Below are 20,562 nucleotides of genomic sequence, written 5' to 3' on the forward strand. Positions count from 1 at the left end.
GGTGTAAAGCATGCCTTGTAGCTAAAGACTTTCACCAACAAGCAAGAATAGACTATACTGAGACCTTTTCCCCTATAGTCAAACCCACTACCATCCATCTCCTACTTTCCCTTGATGTTTCCTTCAACTAGCCACTACAACAGTTAGACATACAAAATGCGTTTTTACATGGTGATCTGGAGGAAACAATATATATGCGACAACCCACAGGTTTTGTGCATCCTGATTTTTCCTCTCATGTGTGTAAATTGAAAAAGGAAATTTATGGTCTAAAACAGACCCCTTGGGCCTGATTTTCTAAACTCAGTAACAAGTTATTTTCTCTAGGTTTTTATGAGTCAAAATCTGACACTTCATTGTTTATTTACCATAATGCATCTCATATTGTTTATGTTCTCATATATGTTGATGACATTATTGTCACTAGGTCTAGTCTTCATTTAATTTTAGAATTCATTTATGCTCTTGGTATGTCTTTTCCGGTTAAGGACTTAACTGCATTATTTCCTAGGAATTGAAATTTGCAAAAATAATCAAGGCTTGTACTTAAGTCAATCTAAATATATTTCTGATCTCCTCCATCATACAAATATGAATCAAGCCAAACCTGTCTCCACTCCTACGTCCTCATATCTTAAACTCACAACATTTGAGGGGACCTCTTTTAAGGATCCTCACTTATATCAAAGTGTCATTTGAAACTTGCAATACTTAGCTTTCACTCGCCTGACATCTCTTTTGCCGTTAATAAAGTGCGTCAATACATGCATAATCCGAAAGATCCTCACTAGCAAGCAGTCAAACTCGCAAGCACTCACCTCTAACTTTGGTATTCATTTTGATAAGTCTTCCAAACATGTATTTTTTTGGATTTCATCTTATTTTTTTGGGTTCTAAAAAGCAGCCAACCATTGCAAGATCCTCCACTGAAGTCGAGTATAAAGCTATTGCTAATGCTACCTCTGAAATCTTATGGATTCAATCCCTTCTCATGGAACTTGGTATTTACTTAGCTGATCCACCAACTCTGTGGTGTGATAACCTGGGGGCAACTTATCTGTCGATAAATCTAGTTCTACATGCTCGTACCAAGCATGTAGAACTAGATTATTACTTTGTTAGGGATCGAGTGGCAGCCAAGACCCTCAATGTTTCCTTTGTGTCCAGCAAAGATCAACTGGCTGATATTCTCACAAAACCATTATCAGCAACTCGTTTCTTTTTTCTTCGATCAGGTCTCACAGTTTCACAAGTGCCACTTACATCAAGGGGGGTTGTTAAGGAAGACACTAAGGCAAGCAGGCGTCCAACAATACCTGAGAAAGCAAGTAACACCACTAGTGCAATTACCAAGCCACGCATAGCAGAGGATAGAAATGCACAACAGAGAAGTAAGGAATCTACTAGAAACCAGAATACCTTTCTGGTAGGACAGGTGTCGATTGATTCAAAAAATGTGAAAATTAGTTATTTGTAAACTTTGCCTATATAAATTATTGTAAAGGCACAATAGAGTATGTGTGTAAAAACAATGAATCATAATTAATGTTTTCCTTTGAACATTTTGTCGAGCACTTGGTATGCATACTGGAAAATAATCTCAATAACCTAATACTCCTCCTTATTTTTCGACCCTGAAAAAAGGGTGTCAACATTTTTAGACATGCTAATAGTAGATTAATTTTTTACAAACGAGAATAAGGTCTTGTTTGGTTACTTATTTCTTCTTTAAAATTCTCAATCAAATTGATAATTTTAAACTTACAATTTTTTAAATCTAAAAGAAAAGTATTTTGACTTTTAACTTTTCATCTGAGTATAACTCAATTATTATTCAAACTCAAAATATAATAAAAGAAACTTTTACAAATAGCAAAATAAAGGTTTGTGGTATTAAAAATGTCTCTAAAGTTAGAGACAACTTTTACATCCAAGCGTACAAATATTTATAATGTTAACTCAAATTTTTTCAAACATGACCACGACATGGCTATGGCCACTCTAGCGGCTAGAGCTTTCTATTTGCCATGGATGGCCTGATTGGGGCTGCCTTACAACTCGGTAGCCTTGGTTCGCCCCGTGGCAGCAAAAGCTTTTTGGCTAGCGTGGTGGTAGCAGTCTCGTTACAATTTTTTAAAATAGAAATTAAATAAAAATTTTAATATTATTTATTATTTCACCCTCATAATTTCTTTACAAGGATCTTACATCCAAGCATACTTTTATTATGAGTTTCATTACTTTTTTAAAACTCTATCAAACCATCATCTTAAAAAATTCTTCATTATTAACATGTGCTTTTACACAATTCATGAAACCACTTGACGTTTAAACAAGGCAGAAAACTACTCTTAAAAAATTATATTTAAATATCTTTTAAATTCTACTTATCCACTTTTACAAACTACAATACAAAACTTATTTTCAAAAATGTTTCAACATTTTCTCTCATTTTCTAAAATTCCATTAAACAATACATCTTAAAAAACTTTCACACATTCTCAATATTATCCATAACCAAACATATCCAAAAGGTATAGCGACCGATATTTGGACACCTTTTTTACATGGGCAAATTGTTGTTATATCGAAAGACTAATTTTCAAAATACCTATATATTCATAGTACACATTACTAAATATATTTGGAGAGGAAAAGAGGAGACAAAACAATTGTGTGAAGTCTTATTGAAAAGCCAATTGTTGTTATATCGAGGAAGACACTAATAACGCTATGAGAAAATATAGATAAGGCATGCGAATTTGTCAATACGGAAGACATGCTTAGAGCGTTGACAGACCTACAAAGGGCTGTAGTATGGACAAGAAGGTGAAGGAGGTGAGCAAAGGTAGCAAAGGAAGGGAGAATGATGACATGTAAGAGAATTGGCAATGACCTAGCCATTGCCAAGTCCAAATTTTGGCTAGAACTTCAAGTTTTGACTATAGCATTAACTTTTAGCTAGGTGAATCTACATTGAACTAGCTATCTTAAAGTCAAAATAATAATATAATATTATATATTTTAATAATATTTTACAAAAAAAATTGTAATATTTTGCAAATACACTTATTATATTAATTAATAATTTAATTTTTTTAAAAAAATTTATTGTTTCCCAACTACCTAAGCCATAATTTGTCCCTCTACTACCTGAGCTAATTTGTTCATAATCTGTTGAGCATTTCTTTATAACGACGTTGGCTAGATGTAAGTTGATTGCAAATTTGACCATAACGACATGATTGCAAATAGACCATACAAAATATAAAGTTGTTTGCAAATTTCTTGCTTTTAATCACAATACTACCTGGTTGTAAATTTTGCAAATAGACTATACAAAACATAAAGTTTACAAATTCTGAAAAATATAGCTTACTATGATTAAATACAAAAGATAAATGTCATATTTACATAAGTTTCTACCTTCACATTTTCTACCAGCACAAAAAATGAGAAAGTTGCAAATCTACTAACATAGTTTGTACCATATAATTGCAAATCCAGCATAAACCACAAAAACAAATTCTAGTTTCTAGCAACACAGTTCTGCCATATAATTGCAGTTTCTACCATCACTGCATCCAAAAAATAATTGTAGTTTAACCCCAGCCCCAACACAAACATCTGACCCCTTTAGTTGCTACTCAGCCACGTTTCTCCAACCCACATGTGGTTGGACAACCACTAAAATTAAATAAAAAAATCTACCAAAACAGCCAGTTAGACACCTCCATAAGGTGTCAATATAGATGTAGATGTACGTTCGGAATGGGACTTCAGTGCCTCAAAAATTGCTTGCTAAATATTAAAGAAATATTCTTGCTGCATGGCATTCAGGCCAACAAGATTTAGTCTCATCATCTTTGCCTTGAAATTCTTCTTCTTTAGTTCAAATTCTGCACATATATCGTGATCTACCTTCAACACAACATTTCTTCACTCTACCATGCACGTGGCTCTATACTCGGTCATTTTAGCTAAGGCAATGTTGATCTCAGTATCATGACCTTCAATTGACTTCCACTTCTGCTTCCTCTCCCTTTCTTTCTTAGCTTTTTTGCCTCGAGGTCTTTTACCAAGAACTTTCATATTCTCCTCCACTATGTCAACAACAACTTCAATGTGAAGTTTTTCTTGTGGCCTTCTCCTCGTACCAACGGTGGAGATATGTTGCTGCCATTTTGGTTGGTGTCTCAGAAGACACTAACAGTGCTTTATTGTGAAGTTCACCCTCTCCATCACTTTGTACAAAATCTTTGTCTTCTCAATCTACAAAGGTAAAGGAATATTGTTAGTTAATAAATCAATCATACATAAATTGCATAATTAAAGGAAAATGCTACCTACCTTGTCCTACTCTATTGCACCTCTCAGGTGCAATGACTTTACCTGTGCTAAAAATGCACAAAACTTATTTGTGCATTTTTGAATCGAGGACCACTGATTCATCAAAGAGCTTACAGAATGGTTCACAATGTTCGATTTTTTATATTCATGATAAAATTTTGAAATTATATCCCACATTTGATTGGACTTTTGATCAGTACCCATTATTGCATTGATACTAATGTTGAGCCAAACTGAGACGAGGAGGTTATCCTCCTCTGCAGTGAAAGATGCACCCTTTTGAAATTTTTTGGAGGATGCCTCTTTTCACCGTCATTGGGAGTTGCTTGAACCACAACATTAGAATGTTGCATTAGGGTGCTATTAAAACATTTTCCTCTACTTTGTAAGAGAGTGGTGAAGAAGGGATCACCATCAATTTGTGTGTCCATCCTTGAAAAATATTACATTTTCAAGGAGTTAGAAAAGTTTAAAAATTTTCAAGTCCAACAAAGTAGCAAATCATGTTATACAAAGTAAACAAATGTTGCCAATATATAGATGTTATATCTACCTGCCTCAAACTACCTCAAACTGCCGCATAGTTGACTGAATCAGAATCCAAGAAGGTGGCCTCCATCATTAATTCAAATCTCCTAAGAAATACAAGTAGTGTAGTACTGATCCTATGCTGCCAATAATAAATAAAAATCACCAATGACCAATATTACTTCGTCTGCTCTCCTATTTTATATGATGGTTTAGGAAAATGGCTAATTTTCATAAACAAATATAACAGACAGCTCCATACCTATCTGTTGGGGACAACAACAATAAATGTAATGAAGCATCTTTCTCTTCTTCTGAGGGTTTTCTATTTTAGAGATAGAGAGTAAAATCAGTAAGAGAAGAGGAAAGGAAAACCCATTTCTCTCTTCTTCTTTCTTCTCTTGTCTCTCTCACTCGCTCTAAAAAGCCCACTGTTTGGTTCTCAATCTCCCAGTGCCCCTCTATTTTTATTTTGGAACCCAACAAACGATAATAACAAGAAGGTTGAAAACTAGCAACTACAACTTCCACAAAAATGCACAAACACCAAATGAACAAAAATCCATTGCACAATAGATTGATACCCATTTAACAAATTCATACCCATTTTATACACAAAATATTTAATACAAAGCAACGTATTTACCCAAATAAAGCTTCGGTAGTGGCAAAACTCAAGCTGAGAGAGTGTTGCTGAATGTTCTTGAGCGAAGTCGAGAGAGAGAGGAAATCGCACAACCGTGGGATGACGGGAACTAGCAAGGAAAGAGACTCAAGAATTTTTGGACCTAGGAACAAAGAGACAATCGATCGAGGAAGAGAGAAAATGGAGAAAAGAGCGAGGGTAGCATTTCAGAAGAAAGGAAAATACGAGAGAAAGAGAGAGGGGTAGTTGGACATATTCGATACCGCGATCCACAAATAGTCCAACCTGTAACACAAACAAACACACATAAATGACTACTCTGCAGGTTATTGGTACTGATCAATCAAGTTTCTTTAAGATTTTAGCAGGCTAAGAGTAACTTTCAAGAAGAGTAACTAGGTCTCAAGTGGGCACTTCATGACCAGAGTATGATTGAGTAATGAATTATTCAAAATGACCCACCAACCTAATCTACACAAAAGTACATTGCATTTGATTAAAGAAACTTCGAGGTTTGATTATAGAACAATATCACAATATCTACCAAGTAAAATGAAACTTAAAAATTTTTAAGTCATGTTTGATGGTAGAAAGATGAAGGTTTGTGCACAAATACCATAATCACTTGATAAACTCAATGTGCCAATATCATGCACGATGCAATTTTATACTGGTAATGAATTTTGGTCACTAACTATATAAATTTATAAGTCATAACAGACTAAACCATGACATTCAGACGGCAGAGACTTATATATATTTTTTAGGTCAGAAGGAGGAATTGAATGTTCTCCCTAGGAAAGCATGTATTCCAACTGAATATACCTACCCAAGGAATATAAAATTAGCAGCCATGAAAAATCCATCAGAAACAAATTCATGACCGAGAGGAAGGTTCTGAAGCCCTATAAAAATAAGGCAAACAAAAAGTCACAGCCGTGAACATGCTTTCACAACCACCACAACATTCAGACCAGTTCAAGCAAAAAGAAGCTAGGTGAAAAATCGATATTTGAAGGAAAAAATAACATTAAATTTACCCTTCTGAAGCACAATAGTCGTCGAGGGAAGATAAAATGTTGATCTCGGCAGTCTAGGGCAAAAATTGTGACTGTAAAGAAGTTCATATACTCTGTGTTGCAGATGCCTTCAATGGATTCTCTGCAAATGAAATGGAAAGAAAATGAGAGGGAGGGAAAGGGACAGTTGGGTTCTCTACAAATGGAAGCCGAGGATTGGAAGGAAAGAAAGTGTTGCAGTAGATAGAAAGGAAAGGAAAAAACATAGATGCTCGGGAGGGAGAGGGTGTTTAGCGAGGGTGCAGAGAGAAGACGAAAATAAGAGGAAGAAATGAAAGGGTGCGATTCGGCATGAGAGAAAAGAAAAAGAAAAAGAAAGAAAAAGAAATGAGGGAGCTGAAAAATTAGGGAAGAAAGAGACGTTGGGAGCCAATTTTAGTCAATAAAATAATGTTTAGAAGAGTAACAGTGACTGGCCAAATTTGAAAAAATAGATGGAAATATTGTAGCCCAAAGCTCAAGCCATTGAACTTTGGCTAGTTCAATGTAGACCAATTTTGACATAATTGGCTATAATTTGATGAGTAATTGACATTTGACTAGGCTAACGTCAGTGCTCTAAGGGTGGCAATTCGTGTTTGTGTAGTGTCAAGTCCTGAATATTCTACTATATGGCTCAACCCGAACCCGATCCGTTAAGCTAAACGTGTAAGATCTTCAAATCCCAACATGACCCATTTGAATAATGAGTCATATCGTTTCGTGTAACCCGTTTTGACATGTTTAATAATTAATTAGAAATAGATTAACACGACATGACCAATTTCAACCCGTTTCATATAAATGAGTTGAACTAATTCGCATAACCTATTTGACCTAGTTAACATAACTTCACATAAAATTTAAAATCTATATTTATTAATAGCGACAATCTTAAAAAAAAAATAAAGACTATCCACTAACAAAAAAATCAATATCTTTTATATTTTAACTTATAATAAAATCAATATCACAATCCTGATATTAACAAATATGAGTATATGTTCATAATTACAATCCCAATAATAAAAATATAAGTGTATTGAGAAGTATCAATATTACAATTCAACAATAATAAAATTGTGATTGTCAGTAAAAATCTAAATAAGTCATAACGGGTTGGTTTTGTGTTAAACGGGGTTGACCTGTTTATAAATTGTGCTAGGTCAACTCATAGGTCAACTCGTTTTGATCCAAACCCATTAATATCAAACTCAAACCTGCTAATTTTGTGTCATGGTCGTGTTGCGTTTACGGGTCGTGTCACATATTGCTACACCTAATGATAGGGCGAGAAATTTTCGTTATGAAAGGAGAAAAGAAAAAGGGAACGAGGAGGCATAGAGAGACGAAATGATGACTAAGGCTTGGACAGTTAGGGAACTGACTGCTACTACGCTTATCATAGAAAGAAGGGGCACAAGATTGAGGATTTTCACAACCTCAAACATCATATAGAAGTAATGTGGGAGAATAAAGAATTGGAGGGCCTCATCATTGAACATGAGTAGCCACCGAGACAGCTAGCCGGGAAATGAAGAGAAATATCGATAGGCTGGCATAGTAGCAAAAGCCCAAAGATGGGCGAAAACACTAGAAAGGAGCTCTCCCCCCACCGCAACCCTACTAGACCAAATCAACCACTAGGTGAAATTAGAACCATTGCAGGAGAGTTCACCGGTGGCAGAGCATCATTTTTTACGAGAAAAACTTACACTTGAAAGTCAAGATACAAAGAAGTATTTCTTGTTGGTAGACCTTCGAAGCAAACTAAAACCGGTAAGACTAATCCTATAACCTTCGACAATGAAGACTACAGGGGCGTGCTGTACTCATATGATGATGCATTGGTGGTAACTCTACTCGTCGCTAACTACACTACATGCAAGATCTTAATTGATAATGGGAGTTTAATGAACGTCATATTCTAGGACACATTTATGAAGATGAATATTGAGCATGATAGAATACAGCCAACCCCTACACCTTTGAAAGGATTCTCAAAAGAGACAGTGTAACCGGTAGGTGCCATCGCATTACCCGTCACAGTGAGAGTAGGGTCCCGCATGACTACGACAATGACAGACTTTTTCGTGATTAAAGCCTATTTATCATACAATGCCATCATTAGTCACCTAACTCTGAATAGGATTAGGGTATTTACCTCATCTTATCACCTAAAAATAAAGTTTTTGACAGATATGGGTGTCAAGGAGGTCCACCGTGAGCAAGTGTTGGCACTGGGATGCTACATACAAGAGCTAAAGAATGGGGGTGTGGAGGTTCAGACCGTTTAAGAGGCAGTGACTAAAGAAGTAATCCCTCCACTACCAAAGCTCATCGAGAGAGTGATAGAGACCTAGGAAGAAGGGAGTCTGAAACAAGGAAAGGTTGCTGAGCCCTTGGAGTTAGTAGTTATGTATCTTGATCAACCAAATGCGACGAATCAGATAGGGACACAAATGACATTGGAACTCAAGGAACGATTGAATAGCTCCTCATTGAGCATAGAGACGTCACATGGAGTCATGAGCACATGGTTGACATAAATGCAAATGTCATAGAACATCACCTCTACATTAATCTAGAAGCCAAGAAAGTGAGGCAAAAGTATAGTAGTTTCAATTTTGAGAAGTATGTAGCAATCATGGAAGAGGTGGAATGCCTCTTAGGGGCAAGGTTTATTCGAGAGGCTCAGTACCTAAAATGGCTCTCGAATATCCTGTTAGTAAAGAAGGTGAACGGTAAGTAACGGAAATGTGTAGATTTCACCAATCTGAATAAAAAGATATTCACAAAAGATAGTTTCCCCTATCACGATTGACTTGATAGTCGACTTAACAACAATCCACACGGATGTTGACTTTTATGGATCCCTATACAGGTTATAACCAAATACGGATATACAGAGGCAACCAAGAAAATACGTCTTTCATAATGAATAGTGGGTTGTATAGTTATTAAGTAATGCCGTCCGACTTGAAAAACGTAGGGGTGATGCATAAAAGGCTAGTTAACTGCATATTCAAATAGCAGGTCAGATGCAATATGGAGGTCTACGTAGATGACCTACTAGTTAATAGCAAAGAGGCAGACGACCATGTACCAAACTTGCGAGAAGCCTTCGTTGTGGTGCAAAAATATAAGATATAACTCAACTAGGCCAAATGGGCCTTCAGCATGGGATTGAGTAAGTTCTTAGGTTGTATGGTGTCAGAACAAGAAATTGAAGCCAACCTAGAAAAGATCAAGGCAATAATGGATATGAAGCCCCTTAGAGTCTAAAAGAAGTACAGAAGCTGGCTGGCAAAATAATGGCTCTGAACCTATTCGTGTCAAGATCAATGGACAAATGCTTGCCATTCTTCCGAGTGCTACGGAAGACCCAAAATTGGGATGGAGAATGTAACAAGAAGTCCAAGCAGTTAAAGGCATACCTGTCTAACCCTCGCCTCCCGAGTCAAACCAAACAGGGGGAGACCTTGTATCCATATTTGTCTGTTACATCGGAGGCTACAAGAGCTGCTCTAGTTAGGGAAGAAGAAAGGAAGAAGAAGCCAGTGTACTACATGAACAGGGCCTTCAGTGAAGTAGAAATAGGCTATCCACAAGTAGGGCTGAGCAAAATTCCAATAATCCGACTCCGACAAAATGGAGTCAGAGCCGGATTTCTTTTTAATTTTTCAGTCAGAGTCAGAGGTGTCAGTGGACTGACTCCGACTCCGATCCGATCCAACTTTGACTTTATACTTCGACTCCGACTCTGACTCTGATATTGTATATATGTTATAAAAATATGTATTTATAATATTTATCATATATACTAGTATAATTCTATAGTTATAGAACTAGAACTTATATAGTTAAATTCAATAATATACTACTATGAGCTAATTATTATAAAATAATATACTTATACTATAATATAAATAGACTAATGATAGTTTAATATATGTAAACATTATAGTATTACTATCATACATAATCAAGTATAGAAATAAGTTAGACACTAGTATTTAAATAAGCCTAGTATAATAAGTTAATGATATATTATACTAGTTTACTAGAGTATAATAATATATAATTAGACACTAGAAAGTCTAGTGTATAATTGAGTTAGAAATAAGTTAGATATTAGTATAATTACATATAATTAGACATTATAGTATAAGTCTTGTATAGTAATAAATTAGACACTAGTATCAAAATAATTAATAAGTCTAGTATAATAAGTTAATAACATATAATACCAATTTAATAAAGTATACTAACATGCAATTAGACACTAGAAATAAGTCTAGTATAGAAATAAGTTATAAATAAGTTAGACATTAGTATAATATAATAGCATGTAATACAATAGTATAATAATATGTAATTAGACACTAAAAACAATATATAATACTATAGTATGATAACATGTAATTAGACACTATTGTATATATCTAGTATAAAAATAAATTAGATATTAGAATAGAAGTAAATTAGCAATGAATGATTTAGTTTTAGTTTTAAATTTTTTCAAAAAATTGATATTTGAAAGCACACAAAAAATTATTTTTTAAATGGGCTAAATATGAAGCTAAAAAAGAAGAAACCTAAAGCTGAAAGCCGAAATTTGACTTCGCTCTGACAAGTCAGAGTCGAAGTTAGATCGGAGCCTACACATGTTGGAGTTGGAGTTGGAGTTCATGAACTCTGACTAAGTCGATGCTCACCCCTATCCACAAGTGGAGTTGTTGGCGTCTGCTCTAGTGGTGGCAATGTACTGATTAAAGTCTTACTTCTAGGCTTAAGCTGACAAAATGCCCTTTGAAGAAAGTCTTACAAAGGCCTGACACGTTGAGTCACTTGGTGAACTGGTCAATCAAGTTTAGTGAGCTCAACATCAATTACCTGCCAAGAAGCGCCATGAAGGAAATAATCCTAGCGAAATTTGTCGCGAAGTTTATTAATTTCCTAGAAAAGCCACAGGCGGCACTGAAAAGATCCCCTTGGCAAGTGTATGTTGATAGCTGCTTATGTCGCAGTGGCGGGGGAGTGGGCCTTTACCTCGTAACTGAAAGAGGTGAAGAAATTCATTACATCGTGACACTAGTGTTCGAGACAACCAATAATGAAGCAAAGTATAAAGTGCTTTTGGCAGGACTTGTCGTGGCCAAAAGGTTGGGCACGAACAAAGTTGACATATATGTAGACTTCTAGCTAGTGATGAACCAAGTGATGGGGGAGTACCTGGTGAGAGGAGAAAGGCTAAAAATGTATTTGCAACGGGTATGGTAGTAGCATGACCGATCCCAATACTTCAGCATTTGACAAATACTGAGCGAAGAAAGTTGGCTGGTGGAAAAGCTCGCGTGAGTCACCTTAGGAATGGAGGGCTCTTTCCCCTGTAGGACATAACGACGCAGGTATTAGAGACTATGTGTTGGAAGCGAAGTATTAGTGGTAGGAGTGACTGTGCCCTAGTGGGGACACGATGTGGCGACATACTTGACCCCTGGGGAACTCCTGAACGAATGAATGGAAGTGAGGAAGGTGAAATCCAGGGCAACCAGATTACCGTTATAGAAGGGATATTATATAAGGAGGTTTCTTTGCTTCACTCTTGCGTAGTATCTCTGTAGAGGAAGTGCATTATCTAATGGTAGAAATACACAAGAGAGTCTGTGGGAATAACTCCGATGGTAGAGCCCTAGTGTAGAATGCCAAGAGAGCAGGATACTATTAGCCCCACACACTGAAGGATGCGGAGGAGTTCGTTAGGAAGTATGCGAAGTGTTAGTCAAATGCTATTGTGCCTCACAGCGTGCCAAAAGAGTTAACCACAATAGCGGCATCATGGTCTTTCGCACAGTGGGGGAATCAACCTTGTAGGACTTATGCCACTGGGAAAGGGAGGTGTCAAGTTCACAGTGGTCGCCATCGAGTATTTCATGAAGTGGGTAGAAATGGAGGCTTTGGTAAAAATCACAATTGGAAGCATCATAAAACTTCTCTGGAAATCCATCTTGAGTTGATTTGACATACCACGGTCCCTAGTTTTAGACAACGAACAACCAGTACAAAGATTGGTGCGCGGTGTTGAGAATCAAGGTCAAATACTCTTCCCTTGACTGTCTTTAGGCTAGCTGGCAAGTAGAGGCGATGAACAACATCGTGTTCCGCAGAGTGAAGTAGAAGCTAGCCGAAAAAAAGGACCACAAGCTAAAGAGCTTCCAAGGGTGTTGTGGGTGTACAGGACAACCATGAAGACCACAACTGGAAAAATCCCATTCACGACGACCTACTGTAGTGAGATTTTGATAATTGTGGAAATTGGCATGCCAAGTCGTCGAGTCCAACACTACTGTGAAGAGTCAAACGACAAAGGCTTGGAAGGAAACCTGGACCTATTGGAGGAAAGGAGAGAAGAGACAGAGGTAAGAGCAGCAACCTATAGGAGAAGAACTATGCAATACTTCAATAAGAAAGTCAAGCACTTGGCATTCAATGTTGGAGACCTTGTGTTGAGAGAAGCTGGGACAACCTCCAAGGGGCAAGAATAGAGAAAGCTAGAACCTAGTTGGAAAAGACCATAAGTCATAGTAGCAAACAATAGGCTAGGCTCATAACACTTAAAGGACATGAACGGAAAGAGACTGCCACACCCATGGAATGTAGAACACTTGAAGAAAATTTTTGTCTAGCTAATACCTTGTAACTTGGATATGAAATAAAAATCCTCATTATGAGTACACAATATTTCATGCAATGACTCATTTCAAATGAGTTTCATCAAGAATGTTAGCGCCCTTTGAGCGAGCGGCCAAATGTTATATGCGTTCAGGGTTAACACTCGCAATTATCAATCACTGACCAAAGGCTAACGCAGGCACTTGCAACTGGTGTTAGCCATTGCCCAAGTTACGGTTGACAAAAACTCCTGCTCCCTTAGCATGCCCCTCAGGCGAACAACCAGGTGTTAACAATGAGTATGCTATTAGGGTTAACACTCCCACCAATCGGTGGCAACCAAAGGCTAATGCACATGCATGCCCCCAGAGTTAGTAGTTGCCCAAACTGTGGTTGAGAAAATCTCCTACTCCCACAATGTGTCCCTCGGGCGAACAACCGAGTATTAACAATGCCCATGTGGTTAGAGTTAACACTCCCACCATTTGGCAGCAACCAAAGGCTAACGTACACACATGCGACTGGGGTTAGCCTTCACCCAAACAACAATCAGATTGGCCAGCAGGATAAAAAAATAAAAAATAAAATAAAAAATAAAATAAAAAATAAAATAAAGGAAACAAAGGACAAAAACAAGGTTGGCGGCGAGAGGAATAATAGGCCAAAAACATACATCAAACACCAAAAGATTATGTACATAACATGGTAATTCAATTACAAGATAAATCTAAAACAAACCATACGAGTTTCAAGATTATCAACACAAAACAAAGGAAGGAACATGCCTCAACCCTAGGTTCATGGGCCACCGTCACGAAGAGGAACCTGTTGGGTGAAGAACACGTCCGACATCACATCAGCCTGTGGATAATCCAATATGGCCAGGGCTGCCACATTAGGAAAGAGACATTGTAGATCCAAGTTTGTTGCGAGGCCATTGCCAACTCCCCCCGCATGGCCTCATTATGCTCAACCAGATGCATATATCTACCATTGGCCTTGTGGAGTTCTTCTTGGAAGGACCTGAAAAGGACTGCGAGGTCCTTTAGCTCCGCCTGGACGTAGTTAAGATCATTGGAAAGTTGTCTGCATGATTCTTCTCTCGTTGCAAACATCTTGCACTATGATATATCTCCACTTGGGCAACCTTGGATACCTCCTCCAACCTGTAGCTTAATGGCTATGGCGCTGGGTGATCCACTGAGCCAGAGAGGATAGTCCTTATGGAAAGTACAAGGTAAATCCAAATAGTGACATCCATAAAAACCCGCAAATGAATAAGGTAGCGAGAGTGAGGAATTCACTAAGCTCCCAGGTAAATTCCGCAACAAAAGGGTTAGAAGTTTCACTAGCCTCAAGGTTAAGCGAAGGAGGCAGCGAGTAATTTGCGTCAAGACACAAGGGATAGGGTGAAGTACTCTAAGGAATGTTTTTGGAAATGGACACCTAGGGAGGACTTCCGGTGAAAGGTGACGTGCCTTTAGGAGATGAAGGTGCACCAGGAGGAGACTCAACATGTAGATTGGAAGAGACCAAATCCCAACCTGCAAAGCTCTCCAGAACAAGGCCACACCTAGCAACAGGTGGGCTAGAAGTTTCACCAAGCTTTGGGCAGCAGGTATCTGGATAAGGCGAAGATCCTTGGAGAACACCTTCAATAGTAGTCACCCCTAGAGGACACTAGGTTGAAGAAGGCAAGCCTCGGGGCGACACAATGTCATCGTCCAAACACTCAAGCCATGAATCCAAAGGGACCTTGTTTTGCTCCGAAACACCCTCTAGAACTATACCTTGTTCATCAATACTTGGAGCATCGCTTTGAGAAGCCTCATTGGCATATGGGAATGCCCCCTTAGTAGAAGCAACTTCTCCTTTAGCAAAATCACTAACGCCCAGCAGAACACCACGAGCTAGTGTCGTGGACTGTTCATTTCGATCAGAGGGCCTGGCATACGCCCTAACTCATTTTATCACACCATCAGTGGTGCTTTGGGCACCTATTCCTTCCCTCATCTTTATCACCACTACCAAGCCACTAGAAGTCGGGGAAGATGAGGAAGATGACGCAAACCTCTCAAGAGAAGGATAGGGGAAACAACCCAAGAAAGTATCTTGAAGCACGTAAAAAAATTGGGACCCAAGAGCGAATCCAAATCCTAGGCCCTTGACTGATCACATTCGCAAGGCGGTCAGCGTGTAATGAAGGTGGAGGTTGCTAGCTCTCTCGTCCACCTTCAAAAGCAGATATGACACCCCTCCCCCTTTAGAACTAGTGGGGTCGGCTCGTGCATGGGAATCTCACTGCAGTTCGGGCTCCTCTGTGCAAGATCTTTTTCCCCTGGGGTCTGAAGAGGAAAGAGCGGCCCTCTTACGGTCACGGGTTAAACTAAGACTCATAGGCCCTGAAATTGAGTAGCCAATAACACCATACCGGTTCAACATGACTAGAAAGCAACTGATATTCTCCCTAGTAAGATCAAGATCAGAACTGGCAAAGTTGGGGTTCTCCTTAACCCATGTGTAAGCAAGTTCGAGGTGCGATATCACATTAAGTGTAGGGGTCACCACAAAGCAAAGACCATCTAGAACCGCACACTAAGAGGCCCTGATCGAAAACTCATGTTGGGCGGCCTCGCCAATCGGGAGCTCCAACCTTCCCCATATGCAAAGAAAAACTTTATGTTCCAATTCTTGACATGGGAGTACCAAGACTCCAAATGGATAACATGGTAGCCAATACGTGAGCGGAAGGTGCATTGATTCCTATCATGCCTCTGCATGCCATGGATGTAGAAAAATTAGCATCCAGTAAAGTTTGTATTCTCAACTCCGGTTGCTTCGAGAGCCTGCCTCCACACCACATAACAAGACATTAGAACCCCCGGGCATTTGGCAACAACTAAGTAAAAGCTGTCTCCAAGAAATCTAGAACGTCTTGGAGAGAGTGACAAAAGGGAAGCCTCAACCCCTTTTGGAACATCCCCATATTAAGACCGAAATGCCTTGCAGTCCCGTTGGGATTGACTATACCGTCACGGGAGTCAGAAAGGTTCAACCTAAGTGAGTTAGGAATGCCGAACCACTCCCTCATAAAGTCTAACTTTTTTGAGAAGTGATCGCCACCCAACGATTCTGCTCAGAGGTAGCGGGTTGAAAGGATTCAAGTCCATGAGACCCCAGGTGTTTGACAAGAAGCATATTAAGAAAGATTTTTGGGAGCCATTTGAGAAAAGCACAGGGAGATTTGAAGGTAGGAGAAGGAAGACTTAGGTGAATGAAAAAGTTATTTAGAGCAAGAAAAGAGAATGAGAGAAGTTGAAGAATAGGGTGGTGACGGTTATGGGAAGGTGGAATGGCAAAGGACGCTGGGGTTGGAACCAAATGAAGAGAGGCACGTGCCAAAAGTAGAAGGGATACGGTAAACAAATCCCATATTCTATGTTGCACAAAGAGACGTGTTAGATGGGTCATTGAATCTAGCATTGCATGACAAGATAGTGAATAAACGCACAGATCCCACACGATATGGAAAGGAAAACGTGTTCGGGGAGACTTATCATATATGAAAAGAGGTAAGTCTAGAAAAGAAAAAAAGAAAACAAAGGAAAATTCCTACTGGTGCACGTGCGACAATAATTTATGGAGTAAGAGTAAAAATACACTTTATGGGTGAGGAAAGAGCCACGGATCATATGAGTAGAGGAATATGCTAGGTAGTGGGCGAGGAAGGAATAATTGGTGACTAAAGGTCACGATCACGTGGGATTCATGCGATAGAGGGTGACTAAAGGATAAAGCTACATCAAAACGCACCGTATGGAATAAAAACAACCATCTACAACCCTCAAATATTGGGATCAATCTATAGAGATAAGAGAAAAGATAATTACAATCGTGAATTGTGTAACTGCTGCATAATCGTTTTGAAAAAAGTGAATAAAATATGGGATCCACATGAAAAAAATTAATTTTTTAATAGTGAACTTTACTCTTTTTCAAAGCGATTACGTAGTGTTTACGCACTTCACGATTGTATATAAAATTATTCCTTCTCAGCCGTTATAAATAGCCTATTATGTACGTACCATTGATTTTAATTCATAGATTCATCAATCATTGAAAGAGCTTATCTCTTCGTTAATTCTAAGTTTTCTTCTAATTGCAGGTCGTTAAGGCATGATGCATCAACGTAAGGTTGAGTTCACTCTCCTTTGTGTAAAATATAGCACGCCCGTCCCAGCATATCATTCGCCTACCAAGGAGGGGGAGAAGCTTTCTAAACCTTTTTTCCTTGTCTTTATTTCCTTCCACTATCTTATGAAAAACACAAACTCTTTCTCTGTCTCACTCAGGGAGGCCCAGTAAAGCGAGGCTAAAGCAAAAACTTAAAATAAATTATTATATAAATATATAATATTCGAGATTTATTTAAAAGTTATTCTTCTAATACGCAAAAAGAGTCAATAGAAGTAAGTTTGAAGTAACTGTGTGATAAGGAATAAAAAAGAAAATGGATAAATCGATGGAATATATTGAGAGGAGGGAGGAACGAGAGAGATGAAAATATGAAGTAAAAAGAACTATTTTAAGTAAACAGTACTTAAAACGTGATAACGAATGGGCAAAAAATATGAAAAAAGAATGAATGAAAGATCAAATTAGTGAGAATGATTGAGAGTACTTGAGCAATTAATATATGAGCAATGCTACATGTAGTTCCTATTTTGGAGAGTGCATTGCAAGTTTAGGCAATTAATTTATCTTTAAAATCTTTTAAAATTACAAAAATATCATTTCAAAAATGATGTTTTTTCTTATTTAATAAAAGGTTTGTACGTACAGTCTTCAAATGAGGATTGTAAATAAAAGTTTTCTTAATTATATATATATATATATATATATATATATATGAGAGCCAGATAGAGAGATGGAAAGATTAACATTATAAAGTGCACATTTTCGCTGTGTCAAATGGAGGTGTCCCTTTGTCATATTATATTGGTTGTGTTGCCATTTTCTCTTTTCCAAGAAGCAAAATCAAGAAAAACAATCTGTTATTTGGGGCCCTTTATGGGGGTGGGGCCTTAGGCGATTGCCTAATTCTTTCCGATTGGTGCCCACCAAAACCACGCATATTATGCCGTACTGCAACCTAACACCGTCACTTGTGACCTAGCTAAACTCCTCACTCACAAATGCACTGAAAACAACCCAAAGTTCAGCAAAACAACCCAATTGGTGTTTTTCGCCCTCTTTCAAAGCTTATTTTGGTGTTTTATAGCTTTATTTCAAGTTTATTTCCTTTTGTTAACATAGGGTTAACCTTAGATTTGCTGCCACCCGCCACTGTCGACGAAATCCTCCAATGAACTCTGTACATGATGGTTAGGGGTGTAACCTGTTCGGTTCGATCTAATTTTAGACAAATTTTAGAACCGAACCGATATACACCAATTTTTCATTTTCAAGAACCGATTACCCTCCTAAATCGGTACTTCCGGTTTTATTGGTTCGGTCCAATTTTTCGATTTTAGTATTAGTATTACTAATGCATTTATTAAAAGGAATATGTTGAGGATTTATTAGGCCATAAAATGTAATTAATATATATACTTTATATTTAAAACATATGATCAAACAAATGTTCATGTTTAATATTTAAATTTTATGTTATAAATTATAATATAACATTATTTCATATATATTATATAAAATTATATATAACATAAAATTATTATATGTAATATTAAAAATTAATTATATATATACATACAAACTGGTCTGGTCCGGTGTTGGAAAATCTAAAATCGAAACTGGATCCATTTTGACTAGTTTTTAAAATGAAGGAACTGGTCTCGGACAAAATCAACCGCTTCGGGCCAATTTATTTTTACAGGCATAATAATGGTTCTCTACTAGCCCCACCATTTTTTGTACTATCCTTATTAACAAATATGCCATACACATCATTGCGCAATAAGATGTGGTCCGATTTGAATAGTAAGATAAGATGAGATAATGTTATATGAATGTTAAAAATTAAATAAAATATTATTTTTTAATATTATTATTATTTTAAAATATAAAAAAATTAAATTATTTATTATATTTTATGTAAAAATTTAAAAAATTTATAATGATTAGATGAAATAAAATGAAATAAAATATTTTCATTATCCAAATGACCCAAGTCATGCAAGGCTTCGGTGCACAGTAGGTCCAAATAAGTCAAAATTTTCCATTTTCAAATCTTCCCAGCCCAGGGTCTAAAAATAGGCTACAGGGCAAATGCTCCAAGGAATGAATTTAAGGACATTCAAATAAAAGGAGTTAATTCTAAAAGACATCAAAGGATTCCAATGCCAAAATTGAAGATTTAGGTTTGGTTTGAAATTTAGATAGTCATCTCATCTAATTAATTATAATTTTTCTAAACTTTCAAATAAAATATCAATAAATAAATCAACTTTTTTAAATTTTAAAATAAAAATAATATTATAACAATATTTTATTCAACTTTCATTTTATCTCAACTCACTATCTAAACCAGACATTAGAAAATAAAGAGTTTTTTGCAAATCGTTAAAAATGTTTGAGGTTGATTTTGGTTTTAACCCAATAAAAAACAATTGGAAATTTTTCTCAAAGTTCCCAAAATGTTTTTAAAAATCTAAAAGTTTAATGTTTTTCAAAACTCCATATCGCATGACATTCTTTCGTTCGTGAGCCACTTCTTTCATTTCCATTTTCTAGTCTGCTTTTTTATTCATCTCTTTGTGACCCCAAATACAAATAAAAATAAAGGAATTTCCGATTGAAGAAGAAAAAACATAAACGTGGCACGTGCATTAGGAATCCCGAGGCCCGTCAAAGAAGATAATAATAGCCGAATTATGCATAACTTGCATTCTTCAAATAAAATATTATTATTTATCATTTTAATTCTAATATTGATATTAAATGATTAAAAGTTATTTATTATATTTTATTTATAAACAGTGGTAAAGGAAATAAAAAATAAAAAAAATAAAGCATCAGCGTCACAGGGCTCCAAAGGATATAAACGGACCAATGCCTCTCATAAACAGGGGCGGACTGGACAAGAGCACGCCGAACGGAGGAAAAAAAAAAACAACACTTGCGCCGCAGAACATCTCGTACGCAGAAAAGAAAATTTTGAATTCTTCCTTCAGTTTTTGAGAATATTGTAATTTTTATTTTTTTTAAATATTGTTTTGATGTTTATTTATATTCAATTTTTCTCTAGTTATTTATGTGTTTAACGATATATTGTTCTTGCTTTGT

This window comes from Juglans microcarpa x Juglans regia, chromosome 4D (genome assembly GCF_004785595.1).
Source record: "Juglans microcarpa x Juglans regia isolate MS1-56 chromosome 4D, Jm3101_v1.0, whole genome shotgun sequence".
NCBI lineage: Eukaryota > Viridiplantae > Streptophyta > Magnoliopsida > Fagales > Juglandaceae > Juglans > Juglans microcarpa x Juglans regia.